Source organism: Canis aureus, chromosome 3 (assembly GCF_053574225.1).
Source record: "Canis aureus isolate CA01 chromosome 3, VMU_Caureus_v.1.0, whole genome shotgun sequence".
NCBI classification, from domain to species: Eukaryota; Metazoa; Chordata; class Mammalia; order Carnivora; family Canidae; genus Canis; species Canis aureus.
Window position 1 is genome coordinate 38,081,731 of NC_135613.1, and position 23,667 is coordinate 38,105,397.

Genomic DNA, 23,667 nt, shown 5'->3' on the forward strand with positions numbered 1-23,667 from the left:
ACGCTATGTGAACTTGGTCAAATTCCTCTCTGAATCTGTTTCCTCATCTGTAAAATAAGGTTCACAATAGAACCTGTTTCAGAGGCTTGTTACGGATGTTAAATGAATTGATAAGTACCTAACCCAGTATGTGCCCAATAAATATCAACTAGTATTGTAGTGGCTCTATATAGATAGTAATTAAATTAATATGAAATCACCATAATCAGCAAGTGTTATGAGTGAAAAAAAAAAAAAAAACAAACAAGCAGGTGGGAATTGCCTGTAGCCTGAAACTATGTTTTTCCTGTGGTGTAGCTTGCAGAATATGTGAATGATACCTGATGGAGGAGTTGGGAGACAATCTTCTATAGACTGTATAGAGACCAGGAGATATCTATACACTTCTGGTTTTAAAGAAGAAAAATGGAGGGTCTTCTTAAAGGGGATGATCAGAAAGGGCTGCTGTAAAGAGAGACTATAATACAAAGGATATAAATGCTGATACTGGGAGAAGAGGGTGGTTTGGGAAGGGCATTCTGGGCAGAGGAAGGGCAGGGAAGAACCATCACCAGTGATCAGTTATTGAGAACTTTTTCTATGGGCTCTGTACTAGGTCAATTCCATTAAAAGATCTTCTGTTCTCCACTGGTCAGTTGAAGTGTCTACTGTATGGGAAGCTCTCTTGTGGCTTTTAAGCACTGGAGACTGGACACTGGCATCATCCATATCTTTTTTTTAAGATCTATTTAAACAATGGGTTGAGAGGGGCGGAGACAGAAAGAGAGAAAGAGAACTTCAAGCAGACTCCCTGCTGAGCAGAGAGCCTGACACAGGGCTTGATCCCATGACCCTGAGACCATGACCTGAGCCAAAATGAAGAGTTGGTCTCCTCCTCCTCCTCCTCCTCCTCCTTCTCTTCCTCCTCCTCCTCCTCCTTCTTCTCCTTCTTCTTCTCCTTCTTCTTCTTCTTCTTCTTCTTCTTCTTCTTCTTCTTCTTCTTCTTCTTCTTCTTCTTCTTCCTTAAGATTTTATTTATTTATTCATGAGAGACACAAAGAGAGAGAGGAAGAGAGATGGGCAGAGGGAGAAACAGGCTCCCTGCAGGGAGCCTGATGTGGAACTCGATCCCAGGACCCCGGGATCACGCCCTGAGCTGAAGGCATACACTCAACAATTGAGCCACCCAGGCATCCCAAGAGTCAGTCTCTTAACTGACTGAGCCACCCAGGTGCCTCTAGCATCATCCATATCTGAAGATTCGAGAACTCCGTGTCTTTTCGAGCTATTACTGCAGCTCCCTCTATACCGCCATGTCTATCAGGCAGTTGTTCTATTTCTCAGGGTGCCCTTGAGCAAAATAAAGAAAAGAAACATAATAAATATGCATTTCTAGGTACCACATTCCAAATTCACCCCATGTTCACTTTGGCAGCACGTATACTAAAATTGGAACAACATGGAGAAGTTTAGCTTGGCCCCTGCACAAGGATGACACACAAATTCATGAAGCATTCCATATTATGAATGAATGAATGAATGAATGAATGAATGAATTCATCCCCAATCTCTAAGTTTTAATCAGTATGTGTTATTACTAGCCACATACAGTTTGGGTAACCTTGGTCATGTCATCTCATTTGCCTACTCATTCACGAATATTCATTCAGCAAATACTGATTGAGCAAGAAGTATGTGCTAGCATGACAGGCTAGATGGGTCACTTGGGGCCTCAGCTTCTCCATCAGTAGCATGAAGGCCTGGACCAGATCATTGGTTCTCAACTGCAGTGTTGAATCCCAACCTCCATTTTATTAAACAAATTAGAGTGGATTCAAGTTTATTCCTTTAAGAGCTTCAGCTTACTCCCTAGTATACTGAAAAGCTTTCTCTAGTGGGAGAGAAAACAGTGACATGACAGCTAGCAGCTGGAAATGTCTATTATTACCCAGAAATTGTTTTCTTTGCCTAAACTGTTAGGATATGTGAGCCTCACCTGTCCCAAAGATGCCATGGAAAGGGTTGAGAACTGCTGAACTGGGTGTTCTTTGGGGCCCTTCCTAGTTTTGACATTCTCTGAGTCCGTGATTATTTCTCTTTTTTTCTTTGGCTCCTTCATTTAACACCATTTCATATGTGTGTTTCCAAGAAGCCACGTGGTTCTCCTCCCATATCAGTCTCAGGGATTATGCTTCAATTTTGCTTAGTTGTTTCACTATAGAACACTCTCTGTTGATTTACTCTATTTCACAGACCTTTTCAAAACCTTCACTTCAATGAATCCTAAATGTGTGTGTGTGTGTGTGTGTGTCCCCGCACTCAAGGCCTTTATCCTGGTAGCAGTAGGCACTTGGTAATCATTGAACAAGTTAGTGAATTCTTAATGATTATCAGAACCTCACCATACACTTACTGACATGTAATAACCTTTGGATTATTTGACTTCTTTTGTGAGGGTATTAATCCTGAAGATGGAATTGCTAGATACAAAGATATAAGCAGGTTTTGTGCTTTTATTACCAACTGCCAGATTGTCATTGTGCTTTTGTTTTACGTAAATGGTGATATTGCTGATAATGGTAGTGGTAATTATTTATGACCTTATCTTAAATGATCAAATCAAGGGGGTACTTTCTCTCCCTTTTTATTCTGGGTTTCAATATACCTTGCATTCCAAACTCCAGTAGTTTCCCTAAAGCTAATCAGATCAGCGTTGCCTGCTCTGACTTTAGCCAGAGAAAAAGAATTGGGCTGCTCCAGCTCTAGGTACCAGAAATGTGTGTGTCCACCCTTTTGCCAGTTCAACATCAGCCTGGTTTGGGGTTTTCCATGACGACGATAATGATGATGGAGGTAACTATAACAACCCTGTGAAAATATTATTAACCCCATATTATAAATGAGGAGACAAAGACTCCGAGAGGTGACACAACTTGACTTAAGACACACAGCTAGGAATTAGCAAAGACTGAATTTATTCCTGGTTCCATCTGACTCAAAGCCTGCCTCTCTCCACTAAACCGTACTACACCACTCCCCAAGTGGACGTTCAAGGTCAGGAGCCCCATGGGACCAGCAGGTCTGTCAAGTTCTGCAGGACTGAGCTGTTTATCGTTGCAGAGGACACTCATCACTGCACTAATTACATTAATTGCTGCCCACTCTGGGGCTAGGTGGGTGGCTTAACAATACCTAGCAACATGGTAATGATGCCTGGGCCTGCCTTTCTGCGTGAAAACATCTGACTTCCCCCCCACCCCCCACCCCTTCTCTCTTTTAAACTCCTTCCCATGGTGGCCAGAGATAGTAATTACAGGTTCTATTGGTTGGAAGTTAGTGACTCTCTACTTTGTAGGGGAGAGGTCAAGACTTCGAACTTTGGCCTCCATCAACATCAGCTGTGTGCTTGACGCTTTATTTAAGGGATCTTTTATAATCCTCATGATAGCTCAGAAGTAAGTACTATATTTTCCTTGTTTTGCTTATTGGGAAATCCAGCCACCTCTTTGGGATCATATAGCCAGGAAGAGCTGGAAACTGGCTTAGAACTCAGGACTATCAGAAAACGGACTGAGCTCCCACTCATTTCCCTACACGACACCACAGCACCTTTCCACAGGAGTCTTTTTCCTTCTGATGCTCCAAACTCAATTACCAGAGTAGTTGAGTTGGCATTTCCGGAGAAGGAGCAGAGCACTAGGAATCCATGTTTTGTGAGGTCCTCTATTGCTGAGGGATGTATAGTTGCCATTTCAACCTTCCAACTACCATCCATCTGCTGAGCTTCTCAAGGAAATGTTAAGAGTATTCCAGTTGACTTTTTTCTTAAGCAAAGTTTTTTTTTTTTTTAAAGATTTTATTTATTCATGAGAGACAGAGAGAGAGAGGCAGAGACATAGGCAGAGGGAGAAGCAGGCTCCATGCAGGGAGCCCGATGTGGGACTCGATCCTGGGACCCCAGGATCACACCCTGAGTCAAAGGCAGACGCTTAATCGCTGAGCCACCCAGGCATCCTTTCAGTTGACTTTTTAAGACGTAATCTGAATACTATATCCGTGTACTTCTTGGGAATGGACAAGATGGCTTTGGCAGTTCATCATAATTGGGCAAATGACTTAACTTCCCCCGAGACCCAGATAAGAGAGGTTAATTTAGGAAGTAATTGACTTTGGAATGTTGTGTATGCCTGCACTTTATGGGTGTGTCCATATCCATATGTGTATGTATGCATGTCAAGAAATGTGCGTGCGTGCGTGTGTGTGTGTGTTCCTCAAGAAGTCTTGGCATACTGGTCACCTTAAATGACTTGGTTCTTTTCTTACCTGCCACCTATCTGTAAGTAAAATTCAAAACTATATTTTACTAAAGTTCAAAACAGTGGTGTTCTATAATGACACAGAGTTGGGGTTAAGATATGAGGAGGTAGACCAGCATTGAATCTTGGCTCTGCCACATACCAGATGTTGTGACTTGGGCAAGTCACTTAACCTCTCTGGGCATCCTTTTTCTCATTTCTAAAAATAGAGACAATAACAGTTCTGACCTTATGGAGTTGTTGTAAGTCAGGGAGGTTTTTGAGGGCAAGGACTATGTTGATAATCTTCTCAGCACCCAGCCCGAATAAGTTTGGAAGAACAGGCTTTGGCCTTAGACAGTCTCTCAACTGATTCTAGCACTTGCATATTGGCTGTGTGCCTTGGAGAAATTGCTTAACTTCTCTGTTCCTCAGATTCCTCCTGTGAATAGGGGCTCACAATCCTTCCCTTGAATGATTGATGGTGATATGATGATGTAGGAAATATGAAGCCCTAGTACAGAGGCTAGCATGTAGGAGGTATCCATTTCCCTTTTGCCTGTCCTGGAGTCTGACATTCAATAATTGATTACTAAGTTCTTGTTGGGTATGTAAAATAGCCTTTTCTCTCATACTCCATTTGTATTTTATCCCTTTCACTTGTTTCCTTTCTTCTCCTCACCTTTGTTCCCCTTCATTTTCTTTGTCTTTTTTCAGCCTGCTCCAATCACCATGACTCAAGGCCATCAAGGATGCTCCATCAAGGATGCTCCATCCCTTGGACTCTGAAAGTAGCCTTCTCCCTGGCCTCCTCGCCTCCAGCCAGCCTTCTGTTGTTTAACTTTCCAGAACCTTGTACCAGACCTCACTACCCCCTCTAAGCCACCCCCTTGGTGGTTTTTCACCACACCTGGAGCAGTCCAGGGCTCTCACCATGGCTTGCAGACTCTGTATGGACTGTGTTCTGGCAAATTCTTGGACTGGCTTCCTCCTGCCCTATCTCAGCTCTCTCTGCTCCAGCCTCAAAGGTCTCCTGGCTGTTATTAGAGCTCTACAAGCACATTCTACCTTTGGGTCTTTTATACTTGCAGTTCCCTCCTCCTCCAAGTATCCACAGATTTCACTGTCACCCCTCAGGACTCTGCCCACATGTCACTTTATCAGGAAGGCCTTCCTAGATGAGCTGCATAAAATGGCATCTCCGGCTTCTTCCAGTCCTCCATTTTATTTTCCTTTTCACTTCTCAGTGAAATATTATATATTTATTTATTTACTTTTTATTGTCTCCTCCCCCCACCCAGTAGAATGTAAGCTTCATAAGAATACATTTGGTTTTCCCCCTCCCCCTTCTCTATTTTTTTTTAATTGAATGATAGTTGACATACAATGTTATATTAGTTTCAGGAGTAGAACGTAGTGATTCTACAGTTACATACATTATGAAATGCTCATCATGGTAAGTGCAGTTGCCATTTGTCACCATACCATGTTATTCCCGTATGACTGCTTTCTGCTGTGGCCCCAGAGCCCGACATATAGTAGGCACTACATAAATAGTTGCCGAATGCATGGATATGTGTGACCTCTCTCTGAAATGTCAGGGAAGAACCTTCATTGATGCTGCAGGTGATTCCAGGCCTGGATGGCTCACTGATCAGCATTTATCTTACCCAGACCAAGGCGACAAGCAGCAAGGAGGAGGATTAGGGGCCCACTCCCTTCACACACTCACCCCCGGGGACCAGTGCTGTTTTGTGTGCGGCAGTGACACGCCTGCTCTCACACTTGTGTTTCGTGCCATAGTTGCAGGGTTGTCTGGAATTCCCGTGGCAGCTTTACAATATGATTAATTTTGCTCATACAGATGCATACCGATCATAGATAAGGATCACTCAAGGTTTAAATTTGGCACCACCACAACAAATGGAAAGTTAGAAGTATGATGCCTAATTGTTCCCAGCCTATGAAAGCAAAAGCACAAAGTCTGCTAACTGAACCACTCTCCTCCGCTGGTCTCTCCCTCCCCTTTCTCATTCCTGTCCCGATTCTGTTCCTGTCACAAAGTGTGGTAGCCTAGCGACTTGAAGAAAAGCAATGCGAGCCCTGGGCCCCAGACCCAGTACCCAAAGTGAGAGCACCATGAGATCTCAAGCAGGTTATCCCACCTCCCTGAGCCTTAATTCCCTCTTCTCTAAGTTGGGCCTTGAGAACATAAGAACACGTCTTGAGTAGAAGGTGACTAAATGTGGTGCCAGCATGGAGCGCCTAGCTTGCAGTGAGCATGCATAGATGCTAGTTCATTCCATGTGGGCTGATTTACATGACTACGGGGTCCAGACAACCTTGTGCTGGCTTCAGTCAACCTTTAGAATAGGTAACCCAGCTGAAAATACACACAAGGCCTTTGGGATTCAGTACCTCATAAGGCTTTCATGGGGGCCCTACTGTTTGCATGGTGAGGTTTCTAAAGATGCTGGGGCAGGTGGGTGGGTGGGACATCACAGCCATGAGAGACACACACAGTTACTGCTAATACTAGTTTCTATGGCTGCTGTAACAAGTGCCATAAGCTTGGTAGCTTCAAACAACAGAAATTTATTCTCACACAGGTCTGGAGGCCGAAAACCCTGAAATCAAAATGTAGATGGGGCCACAGTCCCATGGAAGGTTCTAAGGGAGAATCCATTCTTTGCCTCCAATAGTTTATGGCAGCATCCCTCCTACCCCTTCTCCATCTTCACATGGCTGATGTAGGGCATGCTCTATATCCAAAATGATCTCATCTTGAGATCCTTAGTTATGTCTGCAAAGACCCTATTTCCAAATATGGCCACACTTCCAAGTACTGAGGATTTGGATAGGTCTTTTTGGAGGACACAGTTCAACCCACTACAGTGCTCCCCACCCTGGAATTTCAGAATAGGCAAAGGGACAGAGTACACAGCTGAAAAAGCAGAGTTTCAAGCAAAGAGTAAAACAAACCCTACTGGAAGGTGGGTAGGGAGTTGATTCATTCCTTCTTTGATCCAGAAACACTTGCTGAGCCTCTGCTGAGCTGGGTGCTTGGAAGTAGGAATTACAAAGCACAGTCCCTGCCTTCAAGGAGTTCACAGACTGGTAGCAGCAGACAGAGAAACAGGCATTTCCGGCTCCGAATGGTGGGGCTGTGCAGAAGGTGGGCCCAGATGCTGTGAGGCTTGGCAGGTCTGGGTCACAGCTCTGGAGGAATGGTGGTCAGAGAAGACTCCTGGAGGCAGGATTACCTCACCTGAGGCCTGAGGGATAAGGGAGTAGGAGCCAACCTGCCCAAGGGAGGAGGAGTTCTGGGAAGAAGGAAGAGAAGAAAGAGAGCCTGGCCTCTGTGGCTCTTGCACAGAGTGGGGGGTGGGGAGGTGGGCTGGCGAGGCAGGCAAGGGGTCCAGTTGTATAGGGTGCTTTTACAAATAAAAATTAGAAAAGGCTTCTAGGGACACCTGGGTGGCTCAGCAGTTAAAACGTCTGTCTTCAGCTTGGGGCGTGATCCTGGAGTCCTGGGATCGAGTCCCACATCGGGCTCCCTGCATGGAGCCTGCTTCTCCCTCTGCCTGTGTCTCTGCCTCTGTGTGTGTGTGTGTGTGTCTCATAAATAAATAAATAAAATCTTTTAAAAAAATAGAAAAGGCCTCCAGTGAAAAATGATGTTCCGAGGAATTTTAAAATGATATTTATTAGATTGTGTCTTTTAAAAAGAACTAGAACACATACGCAGAAAAGTGCTTTAGATCCTGAGTGCAGCTTGGTCAATAAGTGAGTAGCTTCACAAGCACCCCACTGAGGTTGCCTGGGTGTATGGATTGTGGGTGGTGGCGGGGGCTGGATAGAGGAGAGTCTGCGATGGGCCCAGGACTCAGAATTCCTTTTTTTTGTCCTATGGAGAAATAACCCCTGTAACAGGAAGAACCTGGGATCTAGAGAAGGAAGACTCAAGTCTGAGCTCTGTATCTGGTATTTCCTTGCTATGTGATCTCAGACAAACAATGATGCTTCTTTTTTTTTTTTTTTAAAGATTTTTATTTATTTATTCATAAGAGACACAAAGAGAGAGAGAGGCAGAGACACAAGCAGAGGGAGAAGCAGGCTCCAGGCAGGGAGACCGACGTGGGACTCGATCCCGGGACTCCAGGATCACGCCCTGAACGAAGGCAGGTGCTAAACTGCTGAGCCACCCAGGAATCCCCCAATGATGCTTCTTTTATTCTCAGTTCTACCATCTGTAGAATGGGCCAACAGCATATGCCTCACCAAGATGTTGAAGGTTGAAATGAGACAAAGCTGGGGAAGGGATTATACAACATAGTAGCTAATAGGATTCTCACATTCTAACCTGTCTCATGTCTGGACTGCTTCACCAGACCTTCTTCCTTTTCCATCTGGCAGTTTTTCAGATAAAAGAGGAGGAGAGAAAAAAAAAAAGAGGAGAGGAGGGAGAGAATTTCTCCTTCGGCAGTGCTTTTTTGTTTGGTTTCCATTCCAACATAATCTATCCTGGGGGTGGATCTGGAGTGTCATTCCTGTTCTCTTCTTCATCCCTGCCCTTCCTATTCACTGCTGGCCCTGCCACCCAGCCAGGCTCCACTGAGGCAGAGGAAGGAGGGTTAGGGAAGCGGTTTGAGGATGAAGATGAATTCAGTTCTCCTTTCCCAGCCTTCACAGAGGACCTACTGTCCCCAGCTCTGCACTGGGCACTGGGGATCATCAGTGGTGGGCAGAGGGAGACACAGGAGGAGACAGGGCATTCACACTCAGATGGTGGGCTGAAACGAAAAGAGGTCTAGCACAGAGCAAAGCCAGCAAAGGTCAAAGTCTTACCGTTAAGAGGCAAAAAGTCCCAGAGGAGTGGAGAAACAGATGAGGCCACTTTAATGGGTAAAACACTATAAAGGTGAGCTCAGCGCTGGACTCCCCTCACTCCTCCCATTTCAGATTCTTGGCATTTCCGCAATAGCTATCTTTAAAGGCTCTAGACAATTCTTTTTTTTTTTTTTTTTTAAGATTTTATTTATTTATTTGTGAGAGACACAGAGAGAGACAGGCAGAGGGAGAAGCAGGCTCCCTGCAAGGAGCCAGATGCAGGACTTGATCCCAGGATCCTGGGATCATGACCTGAGCTGAAGGCAGACGCTCAACCACTGAGCCACTCAGGTGTCCCTAGACAATTCTTTTACAGACATTGCCTTATATGATCCTCACAACAAGACCCAAAACTAAGGACTGTAATTACCATCTTTTCAGACTGACACTACCAGGGACTTGCTCTATCCAGATCACACCCCTGTTAAAGGGAGGAAGTAGCTTTGGGCCCTCATTATCCAGCTCCAAAGTTCCTGCTCTCTGTGCACAGCCTGACCATTTTTGTTGAATATATATGGAAGGGAGCCACATGTTTTATCAGGCTGCATCACATCGCATGCATTTTTAGTATGTGTGTGCACATGTCAACTGGCATGTTGCTGTGCCTGCTGGGTGAGTTGGAATGATTGCATTTTGAGCGGCTACATGCATTTTTGCTGGCAAGGCCTAGCTCAAGGAGAACAGGAAAGGAGGTATCCAAGCCCTCTGTGTGGGAAGCCAGTCACACGGGTGAGGGCTGGTCCTTGAACAGACGATTGGGAAATGGCTATTTAGCCCTGGTAGAGCTTTACTTCATTGGGGGCCCCTGGGTTTTTCCATGACTATTCAATTTCCAAAGCACAATTCATTCCCTATTCTTAAAAAAAAAATAAAAAAGGAAAGAAAAGGAACTGATATTTGTTTAGCACCCACTCTGTGCCAGTCACGGTGCTTGGTGCTTTACATCCATGACGTCACTTAATCCCTGCAAACTCTGCTGAGGGGGTGCTGTGAGCATCATCATTCAGCCCTGGGGCACAGATGCAGAAAGGAGGGGGGCGTTTGTTCATGACCATTCTCCGGTGTGGAGCGGAGCTGGGGCTCCTGCCCACTGTCGTCCAAACAGCAGGCTACACTGGTCATCTTAAAGACATTGGTAAGACATTTTCTTTTTCAAGTAAGCTGTGAATTACCTCTAATTCAGGACCTGGGATGCTGGTGAACTGACTGTGCCCCTGCTCTTTTAGAAAAAGAAATGCTTTATCTTTTCATTCCTGAGTAACCCAAGTGTTTGCCCCAGAGATAAAAATCTTCGCTTCAGGTCAGTTGAGTATGATGTTAGGAGGGTAACACCTGGCTGTTCTCACTCATTCGGCTTTTCTTCTCCTCCTTCCCCCTCCTCCTCCTCCTCCTCCTCCTCCTCCTCCTCCTCCTCCTCCTCCTCCTCCTCCTCCTCCTCCTCCTCCTTCTTCTTCTTCTTCTTCTTCTTCTTCTTCTTCTTCCACCTCCTCCTCTCTTTTTTCCTTTTTCTTTTTCCCTAAGGCATCTGGTCTCCTTTGAAGACCTTTGTCTGCTATAACCACACAACTTCACTACTGAGGTGGCACCAGCCATGACAGCCACGGCTGGACTGCTGGTGTGGATGACCCCATCATCAGTAAGGTCTGCTGTGTGCAGAGTCCAGAAGGACCTCTGAGATTTGAGATGGGCTCTCACAGTCTCCTGAAGACCCGGGCCCCCACTGATGCAGTACCACCACAGCAAGTAGAAGTCCTCAGTACCATTTGGGACTATTTGGCCTCTGAGACAAACCTTTGGGCCACCAGCCCTTTTTAAGAGATGACAACTTTGCATACCTGGATGGTCTTAGTTTTTGCACTGGGAAGACAGATTGACCAAATGTTCTAGAAGTGTGATGAATAATAAAGATGAAGGTCTTTGCAACATTAGGGCCTGCTATTTTCAAGCCTCTTTTAAGGCTCATAAAAGCAAGGAGCAATAGGCAGAGAGGCAGGGGAAGAATGAGCTCATAGCATGGCTGTGGTGGAGAAAGGCCCAGACTTTAGCTGTGGGACCTTGGTTTATACTCCATTTCACCTCGGAGCCCTCGTTGTGGTATTTGGCAGTGGTACCACTTTCTTCCTTACTCCTGTCCCCAGATGGTGGCTGTGACAATTAAATGGGACTATGGTTATGCAGATGGAGCAGGGTTCCAACACAGAGAAGAGACTTAGGCAAGAGTCAAGAGGCTTGAGTTCTACCTCAGATTCTGCCCTGAACTCTGTACCTCCTTTCTCTGGGTCTCCCTTCCTGTAAAATGAGGGGATTAAAGGAGTTTTTTTTTTTTTTTTTTTCCCTTTACGGTCTCTCTTGACTCAACATGCTCTGATCCTATCTCTAAGTGTCTAAGTGGAGCACTAGAAGCAATATTTAAGAGATGAATGGATCTTTTAATATTTAGCTACTTGGCCATTCAGCAAATATTTAATAAGGGCTTACCATGTGTCAGGTGATGGGGAGAGAGTCACAAACCTAATGGAGGTAGCACCTGCCCTCATGGACCTTCTGGTCTAGTACAGATGTTTCAGAAGCACTCCCTTATCTCAGAGAGTTGAAGAAGTACCATGGCTCCCCTGGGAACACTTCACTAAAAGAGCTATGTCAGGCATGTAGAGATGATCAAATATTCATTAGACAAAAAAATCAATGCAAGTACCTTAAGGAAGCTCTTAGGGTGACCCTTGAGTTGGGGAACTGTTCCTAGGAGTCAGGAAAGGTTGTGGGAGCTCTGGCCAAGGGTGTGTGTAATTGCTAAAGAGTTTGTTTATTGAGACACCTGAGAATGGAAGGATCTGCCTCTACCTGCCTGGTTCTCAGGGGGGCCATTTACTGGGAACAAGGAACAATGACTGCTTCCCATGCCTTGTCTTTCCCCCAGAGGCTTCCCATGCCTCCTCTTTTCCCCAGAGGTGGAGCCAGTGTAGATGCCGGAAACCAAAGGGAGAAGAGAAGAGTGGCCTGAGGAAATGCCAGTGTTAGTATGATACTTGGGCCAAACCCAGGGAACAGTGAAAAGGTATAGAGTTTCATTTGTATTCCATCAAGAGAGATAAAAGGGACCTAGTTAAGAGCATAAGGGCCACCATAACACCCAGGGTCATGGTCAGGAGGCTGCCTGGGGAGGTGGAAAGAATCTGGGCTTTGGAATTGGAGACTGACTTGGGTTTGAAAGCTGTGGAATCTTGGGCAAATCACTTAACCTCTCTGAACCAGCTTCCAAATCTGTTAAATGGACATCACAGTGTTGACCACTCTCAGATATTATGAGGTATAATATGTCTCAGGCACCTACCATCAGTATCTGGGGCTAACTATAGATTTGATGATTAGTGTTTATAATTGTTATATTACATACTAACAGGACCCAGGTCCTGTTTCTGTGCAATAATGAAAGCCAGTGCTAGGAGCAACTTTGATGAGAAATCTTAGAAGGAGGTTGTATTATCTTTTTTTTTTTTTTAGATTTATTTATTTATTTTAGAGGAGAGAGAAAGAAAGAAAGAAAGAAAGAAAGAAAGAAAGAAAGAAAGAAAGAAGAAAGAAAGAAAGAAAGGGCACACACGCACGAGCAGTGGGGAGGAGCAGATGGAGATGGAAAGAGAGAGAGGATCTCCAGCAAACTCCGTGCTCAGTGCAGAGCCCAAGGATGATCTTGATCTCACCACCTCAAGATCATGACCTGAGTTGAAACCAAGAGTCAGATGCTTTACCGACTGAGCCACCCAAGTGCCTCTGTATTATCATTAATATAAGTGAAATGGTGACTCAAGACTGAGTGGATTTACAGGGATTTATCTCTAGCTGAACTCACCCACTTGCCAGCTGTCTGACCTTACATAGGCATTTTCACCCTCTTTGAGACTTGGATTTCTCCTCTGTTAAATGGGAATAATTTTCATGCTCAATCTTTTCTCATTCATCCATTCAACATTTATGGGATGTATTTAATGAACCATATTATGCATGGTGCTGAGGATGCAAGAACAAAGCACAGTCCTTGTACCTAAGGAGCTCACCATCTAGTGAGACAGACCATTAAACAGATACTTACAATAGAGTATAGACCAGCCTGGTCCTGTCTAAATGGACAAGGAAGGCTTCCTGGAGGAGGTGCCATCTAAAGCAGAGAGCTGAAGGATGAATCATATTTAACCAAGTAGAAGGAAAAGAAGTGGGGATCTAGGAAGGACATTCTAGGAAGAAGGAATTGCACGTACAGAGGCTAGGAAATAAATGGGCACAGCAGATGTGATGGTGTGGCTGGCTGAGTACACTGTGGACTTTCTATAAAGGCAGTGGGTGACCACTGAGAGATCTGAAGTGATGAAATTAGAACAACATCACTGCATTTGCATTTTTAGAAAGAACACTGAGAGTTATATGTGCTTATGTCAAATTATATTATAGAGAGCAGTGGGTAAGTTGATTCTTGCCTCCTCCTCTTTCTGAACCCTTCCTCCTCCTTTTCCTGCCCACATAAAGTGAAATAACCCACATCAGCATGCCTGGTGTAGTGTCTGGCACATAGTAGGTGTCCAGTTAGCATAGATTATTCCCCTTTTCAAAGTAGTCCTTGGAAGAAAAATCCCCTGGCATGGAGTGTGTGTTGGGGCAAAAATGCTGAGGGTGGAGTTCTTTGTATTTTCTGGCTGCTGTTCGGGGAGAGCTGACAGGATTTAGGTCAAAGGAAGTTCCTCAGACAGTTCAGTCTCAACCAGTCATCTAGGGCTTTAGAAAGGGCAGGTGGAGGTCAAACTATCTCCCCTATTCCAGGGGGCCATTCCTCCTCAGGGTCCTAGTCTTGAAAACATAACCAGACACAGGTAATGGTTTGTCAAGTTAGCTTCCTCATCTGTAAAATGGGTATGAACTTACCCGTGCTGTATCATACAGGGCATTGTCAGGAGGATCAGAGGAAGCATGTGAACCCCAACAAAGTAATACCATAGATGCCATTCACTGATGCCTACCTTAGGCCATGCCTTTTTCTTATGAAGCCAGTATTATTGTTAGCCCTCTTTTCACAGGGAAAGAAACCAAAGTTCAGAGAAATTAATGAAATCACACAGGGCCAAGTAAGTGGCGATAGCCAGGGCTCTGGCATTTTAAACACTATACCATGACATCCATGACCTGCTGTCCCTTGAAAACTACCAACTGCTCCTGGAAGTCTTCGCTTGATTCACATCTCCAGATATACATGGAGAAAGGTGGAAGAAGGAAGAAAAAGGGCAATATTTGCAGTCTGAGAAAGTCTTTCCTAATGCCTCCCACTCCCACCTTCCAACCAATTTAGAGTTTTCTCCCAGATGCACTCTGAGAAATGGTTCCCTGCCTGGAATTAAAATGACCTGTTCTGTGCCTGATGCCTCTCAGGTCTGGGACAGAATGAAGGCAGAAACTGTGTCTGGGTCATGGTGGCATCCCCAGGGCCTAGTACAGTGCCTAGCACTCAACAAATATTTGTGAATCAATTCCTTCTGTCACTTGCCTGGCTTTTCTGCTCAAGCCTTCCTCTTGGCCAAGAGGTGTAAAACAAAGGAACTGAGGTTTCAGAAGTCCTCAGAGGTCCTGGGGCATTTGCTGATGGAGGGCCACCAAGAGATGAGTGAGCCAGCCGTGGGCCAAGTCTCACTGCAGCCTCCCACACCCGCTAACCCAGAGGGCTAGGGCAGCCTATGGCATCCTGCCGATCTTCTCCATGGGACTTGACTCTGGGGGGCCAGGCACACAACACAGGTGTCACAAGAGGAACCCCAAGGGCTTCCTGGGTGGACCTGGATGTGCAAGCCTCTGTACCTGCTGGGTGGCTTGAGCTGGGCCCCCCTGGCTGACGGCTGGTCGACAAATTGCATGAGAACCAGAACAATCCTCAGGCACATTGAGCAACCAGCCTCCGTTCCTCGCCCCCGGCAGGAGCTGGGCCAGGGAAAGTGAAGAAAGCTGTTGGGAGCCTCCTCGGGGTGGGCGTGGGCGGGGCCCTGTCGGGAAAGGGGCGGCTGGACCAGTTTCAGCTGCTCCCGGACCGGATGCAGCCCGGTGACGCGGGCGGAGACGCGAGAGATGCGCGCCCTGGGCGCACCTGTGTGTCTTCCAGGGACGACATTAGCTTTGGCAAGGATGCGACGACTAGGGGCCCTGGGTCAGCGGTCACCCGGAGGGCGACTTCCGGCTGCTAAATCAGGCGCGCGGGTGGGGCAGCGGCGAGTCAGCGGTGACAGGTACAACCGGGGGAGGCTCTGGACACCCCGCTGGCCCGGGGAGGAGAACGAGGGGAGGGCCGATGGCGCTGCTCTCCTTACCCTTGGGCCTCCCCCGCAGCACGTTTGGGTAGGAAGAGCCGAGGGCCGAGTGGTGTCGGAGCGCCAGCTGTTCCACCTACAGGCTTTGTGTTCTTGGGCAAGTGGCTTCGCCTGGGCTTTTCTGAGCTGAAGTTGCCGCAGATGAAAACGAGAATACTTAGCTCCAAGCGTGGTGCGAGAGGTCAATGAAGTAACCTAGGGACAGTGGCCGGGGAGCGCATCGTAGGCGGTCATAAGGGGAGGGTAGTGTGTGTGTGTGTGTGTGTGTGTGTGTGTGTCTTATCCCCCCTCTGCTTGAGGTCTAGATCTCCCTCCCCGCCACGCAGGAGACCCGAGGACCGTGGAGTCTGGGTGTCAGGAGGCCTGGCCTGGCAATGACGCGCCCATCATTTGCGCCTCCGTCGGCCAAACTACCGAATGGGCCAGAGCCTGTGGGCTGATTGCGGGCTGCGCATTCTTTCATTCGCCTGCTGATTTATCCAGATTCCTATCAGGAGACGGCCTCCCCCGGCCACCACGGTCCCGCCCCCCCCGCCCCCCCGCGATGGTCCCCGCCCGCCAGCGTTTCGTCCATACATGGCCAGCCTCTACTGGCTGCTTTCTGTGTCAATAAAGCCACAGCCTTCCGCCTGCAGGTCCTGCAGGTCCCCGCGGGTCCCGCGCGCAGAGCCGGCGGGCGGAGGAGGCGTCACCAGCGCCACCCGCGCGGGACTGGGAGCCTGGGAGCCGGCGCGCCCAGCACTGGAGCTGGGCGGGGCGCTGGGGGGCAGCAAGGAGGAACCCAGGGCGCCCCCCCCCCCCGGGGCTTAGACTCTCAGAGTCCCCACCCATTAGCACCCTCATCCCTTGACCACCCAGCGCGCCGCAAGCCCTTGACAAATGCCAACCCTGCCAGGAGTATTCGCCCCATTTTAAAGACGTGACACTGAGGCTTAGCCAGTGGCTTGATCCGTGGTCCACGGGCAAAACAAAGACAGAAAAAGAAATTCAAACATATCTGTCTGCAAAACCCAGTCTTTTCCCCACCGGACCTGTCGTCAGTGAGCTCGTAGAGGTCTTAAGGGTAAAGAATAAAAAATAACCACAAGGAATCAGATGAACTGCAGGAGTTGAAAGGGCCTTCCAGAGCTTCCTTGGGTGTCCCCAACTGGGGGACGTGAACCACAGGAATAAACCAAAGGTTGTTTTTCCTGGGGGACAATTTTACTCCTTTTCAAATTAAGAAGTATGGCTTTGGGGACATCTGGGTGGCTCAGCGGTTTGGCGCCGCCTTCAGCCCAGGGCATGATCCTGGAGTCCCGGGATCGAGTCCCGCATCTGGCTCCCTGCACGGAGCCTGCTTCTCGCTCTGCCTGTGTCTCTGCCTCTCTCTCTCTCTCTGTGTCTCTCATGAATAAATAAATAAAATCTAAAAAATAAAATAAAATAAAATAAATAGAAAGTATAGCTTCATAGTAAAACAAGTAATGGTGGATAAGAATATAAAACTCTTATAAATCATTTCGGCGAAAAAGAGGGACTTCAAATAAATTTCGGGCTGTTGCCACGCCATTCACCTTTGGGTCGCAGGAGTCCTGTTGACCCCGTTTACACAGATGCGCAAACTGAGGCCCGAACCGAGTCTCCCCGAGAGCAAGAAGCAGCGCAGGGGCGGGTGGGGGCGGGGAGAACCGCGATTTCCGGACTCCCCGCCGCGGGTGCTTTCTGCTGCGGGCGGGAGTCCTGTTTTTGCAAATAGGATTCCTCGGGACCACTACGGGTGATCTTTGTCGCTCAGCCACAGCCAAGTGGGGGCGATTCTGAGTAATCGCAGGCTCCTCGGGCGGCTGGGGCGAAAAGCGAAAGGGACCCGCGGGCGCCGGGCCGGGAGGGCGCAGGAGGGGCCCCTCCCCGGGTCCCCGCGGTGGGAGCGCGCGGGATGCTTCCTGCCCTAGCTCGTCTCCGCGGTCCCCTCGGGGGCGGGGGCGCAGGACCCGGGCGCCAGGCCCAGCCCTGCTACAGGCCCACCGGAGCTATCCCCTGCCTGGGAGCCGCCGCCCCCACCCACGGCCCCAGCACGGGCTTGGAGGACAGGCCGGTGCTGGCCCCAGGCAGCTGGGACCAGAGGCCCTCTGCTTCTGTTGGGACGGTCGGTGGTGGTGGTGGTGGGGGGGGGGGGGGCCCGCTGGGCTTAAATCCCATCCTGGTGTTTGCTATCGGGCCTTTGAGCAAATTATTTAAGCGCTCACTCTGTTTCTGTATCCGTAAAATGGGGGTAAGCAACATTTGCGTCATGTAATTGCCATGAGAAGTAAATGCGTTCCTATCTGGGAAGGCCTAGAATATTTTAAAAAACCAATTAAATGTTTTGCCCTTCATGTTAGGCGGGCCTGGGTAGGAATTTAAGTTAGGCCAATTAAGAACTAGATGATGACCTGGCAGGTATACTTTCTTCAGTTACCCCACCTGGAAAAGAGAGCTTTATTACACTTTACATCACAGGGTGGGGGTGAGGACAGATGAGCTCCCCAGTATCTGGCAAGTCCACAAGTGCTTATGTTTGCAACTTTTATTGTTTGCCAGCAGAGTCTTGTGCACTTATTAGCTTATTTAATGCCACAATTACAGCGTGAGGGAGCTATCACTGTTATCCCATTTCATAAGTGGGAAACCAAGGCACAAGGAGGTTGAGTTCTTTACTTAAGGTCATGCAGCTACTAAGGAGGATTTGCATCCACAAAATCTGTCTCCACACTCCTATGTTCCTAACTCCTACTGGATGTACCGGGCATTATGCCAGGCCATGGGGATGCATCCAGGAAGAATAGCCAACAGTCACCTCCCTAACAAAGGGCAGGGGCTCCTCTCTGACTTTCCTGGCCTTCCTTACACATGCTTAAGCACCACACGTGCTTCATTGTATTTTATGTGCACACTGTGTGCACCTGGCACACAGGAGATACTCAACATTGTTTCCCTCTTCCTGTATTTTCGGGGGTCCCCGCTAAAAGTACTTATGTGGAGAGTGGACATTAGGTGTTTTAGGTGATAGAGTCCTTGGTGTCTGTAGGTGCTTAGCACACCTGAGTTCTTCCTTGTTTGTACTTAGTGATCTTCCAGTTAAATAGTCTGAAACAGCATGCCCTTAAGGTTTAGACATTTTAATAGTAATAATTGCTTCTGCCTCTGAGAATTACTGTCTGTGCTGTGGGGTTCCCAGAACAGAGGGTGAATTTACTGTATTTATCACTTGATCATTTCCCAGCTAGCTTATGACTACAACACCTTTGGTCAAAGCTGCAGAGCTCTCCCTATCCTAACCTCCTGCTGTGGGGTCCCTGTGATAACTCTTGCTATAAATGGCTAACACTATTAAATAGAGAATGTAGATCTTCCTGCCATGGCAGTGTGAACTGTCGTTACATTGATCGCTTAAATGTTATGATCATTTCAAGCTTGGCTTTTGCATTTGAAACCTTGAGTTAAATGTGGAAAGTAAGAAAAAAAAAAGCCCAACGGTTAGAAATAAGGGCATGCAATGGGTAGGTTTCCAGAGTAATAATAATAATAATAATAATAAACAGCTTTACATTTTAAAAAGATTTTAAGCCTGGTTTGATTCCAGGCAGCATACCGTAAATTCCCATCATTCATGGTGGGCACATTCTAAAGGGTCAAAACCACTTCTAGATAATTCAGGGAACTCCATTAATGACATAGTATTAAATCTTGAGTTTTTCCTTGTAAATGAGATGGCCTGTGGGGAGCATTCAGCACGTGGTAGGCACTCAAGGGGAAGCTGTTCAAATTAGGGACTGGGATGCAGTTAGAGACTTTTCCCTGAACTGATGTCGATTGGGCACTTAATATGTGCTGGTTGCTTGAATGTCCATTCTTTCAAGTAACCTCACAATAAGCCTGTAAGGAAAATACACTGCAGAAGAGGTCAACACTCCCAAGAAGTTCATGCACTTGCCCATCTCACCGGAGAATAAGGGGCAGAGTCTGAGCTGGAATTTGGGTCTGACTTCAACCAAGATCAGCGTCTGAGTCATGGCACCACTCTGCTTTCTCCTGCGTGCCTTGCTGTTGGTCACCATAGAACTGGAGGCTGGAGTCAGAGGGGTCCTTCAGATCAACTCAGCCAAGGTTTGTCTGCCTCTTTTATAACCCAGGTCCATAAACACAAAAAGCTCACATTCTTTTGATGAGTTTCAGATTCAAAATAATTTAAATATCACCATTCAAAACAAAGCAAAGCAAAAGGACAACATTTTCAGCATCTTGCTTGTAAGCAAAGAAGCCTCCTTAGAGCTTTTGGTTCCAGCTCCTCAGGTCTGTCTGTTGGTCTCTGGTGGAGAGCTGCCCATCTGACCCTCACCCCCAGCTCATTTACTTCCCAGGAACTTGAGCCCAAAGAGGGGTGACGTGCTCATGGCATGGTCAGCATTTGAATTCAGGGTCGTCTGATTCCAAGTGCTGTGTCTTGTCTAAACACCCTGCTTACAACCTCTCAGCTGGGTCTGTTACCATGACCTATCTCAGGATCCGCACTTCCGGCCAAATTTATCACCCATAGTTCCAGAATGTGTCATCCTTCCAGGCCTTTGCTCAGACTGTTCCTCTGCCTGAAAATCCTCACTCCCTGTCCTCTCCTGTTTGCTGGGTGAGCTCCTGTACATTAAAATTCAGCTGAAATGCAGGTCTCTCAAGGAAGTTTTTTGGATTTCCACCTATATGCAAATAAAAGGAATTGACTCCTTTTCCCTGCTTGCCTATGTAGAAGTTATCTCCTGGTATTTGTTTGCATTTAAGTCTTGTTTGCAAGCCTCTCTCTCTCTTTCTCTCTCTCTTGCTCGCTCTCTCTCCCCCTCTGGCTCTGGCTCTCTCTCTTATCGCTTTTGACCTCTTTGGGCATCTACCACAACTATTCCCAAAATTATGGTGGTTGGGATTGAACCACATCTTTATATTCTTTCATCAGAATGCCTGCCATACAGCAAGCATTTAGTAAATATATATAAAATAAATATACACACAGGGATGCCTGGGTGGCTCAGTGGTTGAATGTCTGCCTTCAGCTCAGGGCGTGATCCTGGGGTCCTGGGATTGAGTCCTGCTTTGAGTTCCTCACAGGGAGCCTGCTTCTCCCTCTGCCCATGTCTCTGCCTCTCTCTGTGTCTTTCATGAATAAATAAATAAATAAAATCTTTAAAATATACATATACACACATCACTATCAGGTTATTTTATTTTTATAGTCTTAAGACTTCATCTAGGCTCTAAACTTTTATGGACATCAGTCCTCTGGCGAAGCAATTGGGAGTCTCTGCAGTTTTTTGAGGTAGAGAATTCCTTGATCCACAAGTAACATAGAGACTTGGTCTGGAATTAAAGTTGTAGATCTCCCAGTCTCCAGGCCTTTCCTTTTGTAATCTTTACCTGGGAAGGCTTTATTTTATAAACAAGAGGTTGGGGAGAAAAGTTTTTTTTTTTTTTTATTAGTTCTTTGTTTATTCCAAAAATATTGGTTCCTGTCCCCAGGTGCTACTTACTACTTACTTTCTTTTTTTTTAATTAATTCTTTGTTTATTCCAAAAATATTGGTTCCTGTCCCCAGGTGATATAGCAGTGAGCAACGTAGATGAGACATTCTCTTCTCATGACGTTTACATTCTCCTGGAGGAGAAAGACAATAAATAACTAAAAGATACATATATCAGTTCAACTGGTAATCAATATTATGAAGAAAGATCAAGATCACAAAAGATGGATGGAGTGGGGGATGGGCAGATTTTTTTATTATTATTCTTAAAATATTTTATTTAAATTCAATTTGCCAACATATAGTCTAACACCCAGTGCTCATCCCATCAGGTGTAGACGGTGAAGTCAAGAGAGGATCTTTGAAGAAGCAGTGGCTCACAGAACTCAGAATGTCATGAGGGAGGAAGCCAGGTAAAGATTTGTGGGAAGTGCATTTGAAGCAGAGGAAGCAGCAAGTGCAAAGGCCCTGAGATAGAAACGACTGGGCACATTAAGAAACAATACCATGGCTGAAGTGACAACATGGACAGCGTCGGGCCGTAGGTCTTGGGTTGTTTTCAATGGCAGCTGCCGGGGTCAGAGGATAATTTGGTAGATGAAGTAAGATTAGCCATGACAGCTTGTTCTGAGTTCAACTCCACTGTGCATGAGTGAGTGACTGGAATGCGGCTGATCAGCCAGGAAATTGGACTGAACACCTTGGTCATATTTTTAAAGCTTTTAGTCAGCCACAAGTGAAAGTTTGTGTAACAAAATATAAGAACAACACGATGAGTTTCTGAGTGTAAAATAGGTGGTATTTTCATGTTTATTCTTTCAAAAAGAATCTGTCTAATCCATCCCACAGTTGTTTTAACTGAAATATAGGTTATTTTCACTGTAAGTTTGGGAGTGGCGGTAAGATGCCTCCTGCAGAGGGTAGGTAGCTTCAGGTTGACCCTCCTGGGGGACCCTCCTGGGTGTAAGTTACATCCCAGAGTTATCCCCACCCAAGGCCAGGGAGCTAGAGCACCTGATGGTTTTCCCAAGAATAGATGCTGGCACTGACCATCGAAGGCACACAGAGGTGGGTGGATTCTATTTTCAATTCCAAATGTGTAGAGTGCTGGGTGACCTTCAGCATGTTAATTAACCTCTCTGAGCCTCTATGTTTCTCTTCTACACATGTAATAATTCCCAGGCCTAGATTTTTCCCACCACCATTGTCTTGTCTCGGTGGCTCCCTGACTGTGCCTACAATGTCTCTGAAAGCATGAGCATGCTAACTTCTGTTTTTCAAGAACCAAATGAATTCTGGCTTAGGAGAGTGCATAATTGATATTCTTGCTTTGTAGATCATTCAGCCTTTACTTTCCTTGCTTCATTTCTTGTAATTATAGGATCTTGGTCAAGAAATCTTGAAACGTATTTCCAGAGGAGCAATTTTATACCTTTCTTTAGAACCTAAAGAAAACTTTTTAAAAGGGCAGGTCTGAGAGAATTGCCTTTAAATTTTTTTTTCTTTTTCTTTTTTTTTTTTTTAATTTTTTTTTCTTTGGAGACAGAGTACGAGCCAGTGCATGGGGCAGAGGAAGGAGAGAGAGAATCCTTTTTTTGTTTGTTTGTTTGTTTTGTTTTGAAGAATTTATTTATTTATTTGACAGAGAAAGAGAAAGCACAAGCAGGAGTAGCAGCAGAGGGAGAAGGAGGACAGGAACCCTGGTATGGGGCTCGATCCCAGGACCCCAAGATCATGACCTGAGCCAAAGGCAGACACTTAACTGACTGAGCTACCCAGGTGCCCCAGAGAGAGAATCTTAAGCAGGCTCCATGTCCAGCACAGAGCCCTCCCTACATGTGGCTCTATCTCACGACCCTGAGATCATGACCTGAGCCAAAATCAAAAGTCAGACACTTAACTGACTGGGCCACCCAGGTGCCCCAAGAATTGCCTTTTAATGTCAAAACTGGGAGGCGGCACCAGTGGGGGATCTAAGAGGTATTAGAGGGAGGGGGAGCCTGGATGTCCAATATACTAGAGGGGCTTCTTAGGGACAGGCCCACTCCCAAGTGATTGGCAACCCAGTTTAAGTTTGGCACTAAACGAATAAGTAAATGGTTCCATGTTGGATGATAGAGAGGAAAAGTATGTGCTTCTCTAAAGGGCTGTGCTCTAGCCCCAGTTCCACCTCTGGGGTGTGTCCCTTACCCTCTCCGAATTCTTCTTCTTCATCTGTAAAGTGGAAAGGGTCAGACTTGCCTAACCTAGTTCCTTGGATTGTTTCAAGTATCAGATGTAATGCAAAAGTACCTGCTTGTTGATGCGATAATGCACGGAACAGCGTGACAAAGTCATTCTACACTCTTTCTGCAACTAACTAGCGTGACCTCAGGAAAATCACATAGCTTTACTAAAGCCTCCATTTTTTTCAACTATGAAATGGAGGTAATACCTGTCTTGCCAAATTCATAGGGGTTCAAAGAGACAGTGAGTGAGAAGGCATCTTATAAATGGTAGAGTCCCAAGGAAAACTTACAAACTGCTATTGCCTCTTCCTCATTCTTGTTGTCATTATTATATTGCTTCCTCCCTGTGAAAACCTCCTCACTCCATCCTCATTAAGGTGCTGCTATGCCCAGAGACAGGCTTCTGAGTC

At 46.4% G+C, this 23,667-nt stretch overlaps 1 long non-coding RNA gene and 1 other non-coding gene across 2 annotated transcripts; one reads left to right on the forward strand and one right to left on the reverse strand.

Moving 5' to 3' along the window:
* Positions 1-1,400: 1,400 nt before the first annotated feature.
* On the forward strand, positions 1,401-1,505 carry LOC144311678 (U6 spliceosomal RNA). Its single transcript, XR_013377259.1, has one exon. It is a non-coding gene; the product is annotated as a U6 spliceosomal RNA (small nuclear RNA).
* Positions 1,506-20,733: 19,228 nt separating this feature from the next.
* LOC144305084 (uncharacterized) lies at positions 20,734-23,298 on the reverse strand. The gene is made up of 3 exons (XR_013372118.1): positions 23,220-23,298; positions 21,047-21,163; positions 20,734-20,935 (listed from the first exon to the last, which is right to left on the reverse strand). It is a non-coding gene; the product is annotated as an uncharacterized LOC144305084 (long non-coding RNA).
* Positions 23,299-23,667: the final 369 nt, after the last annotated feature.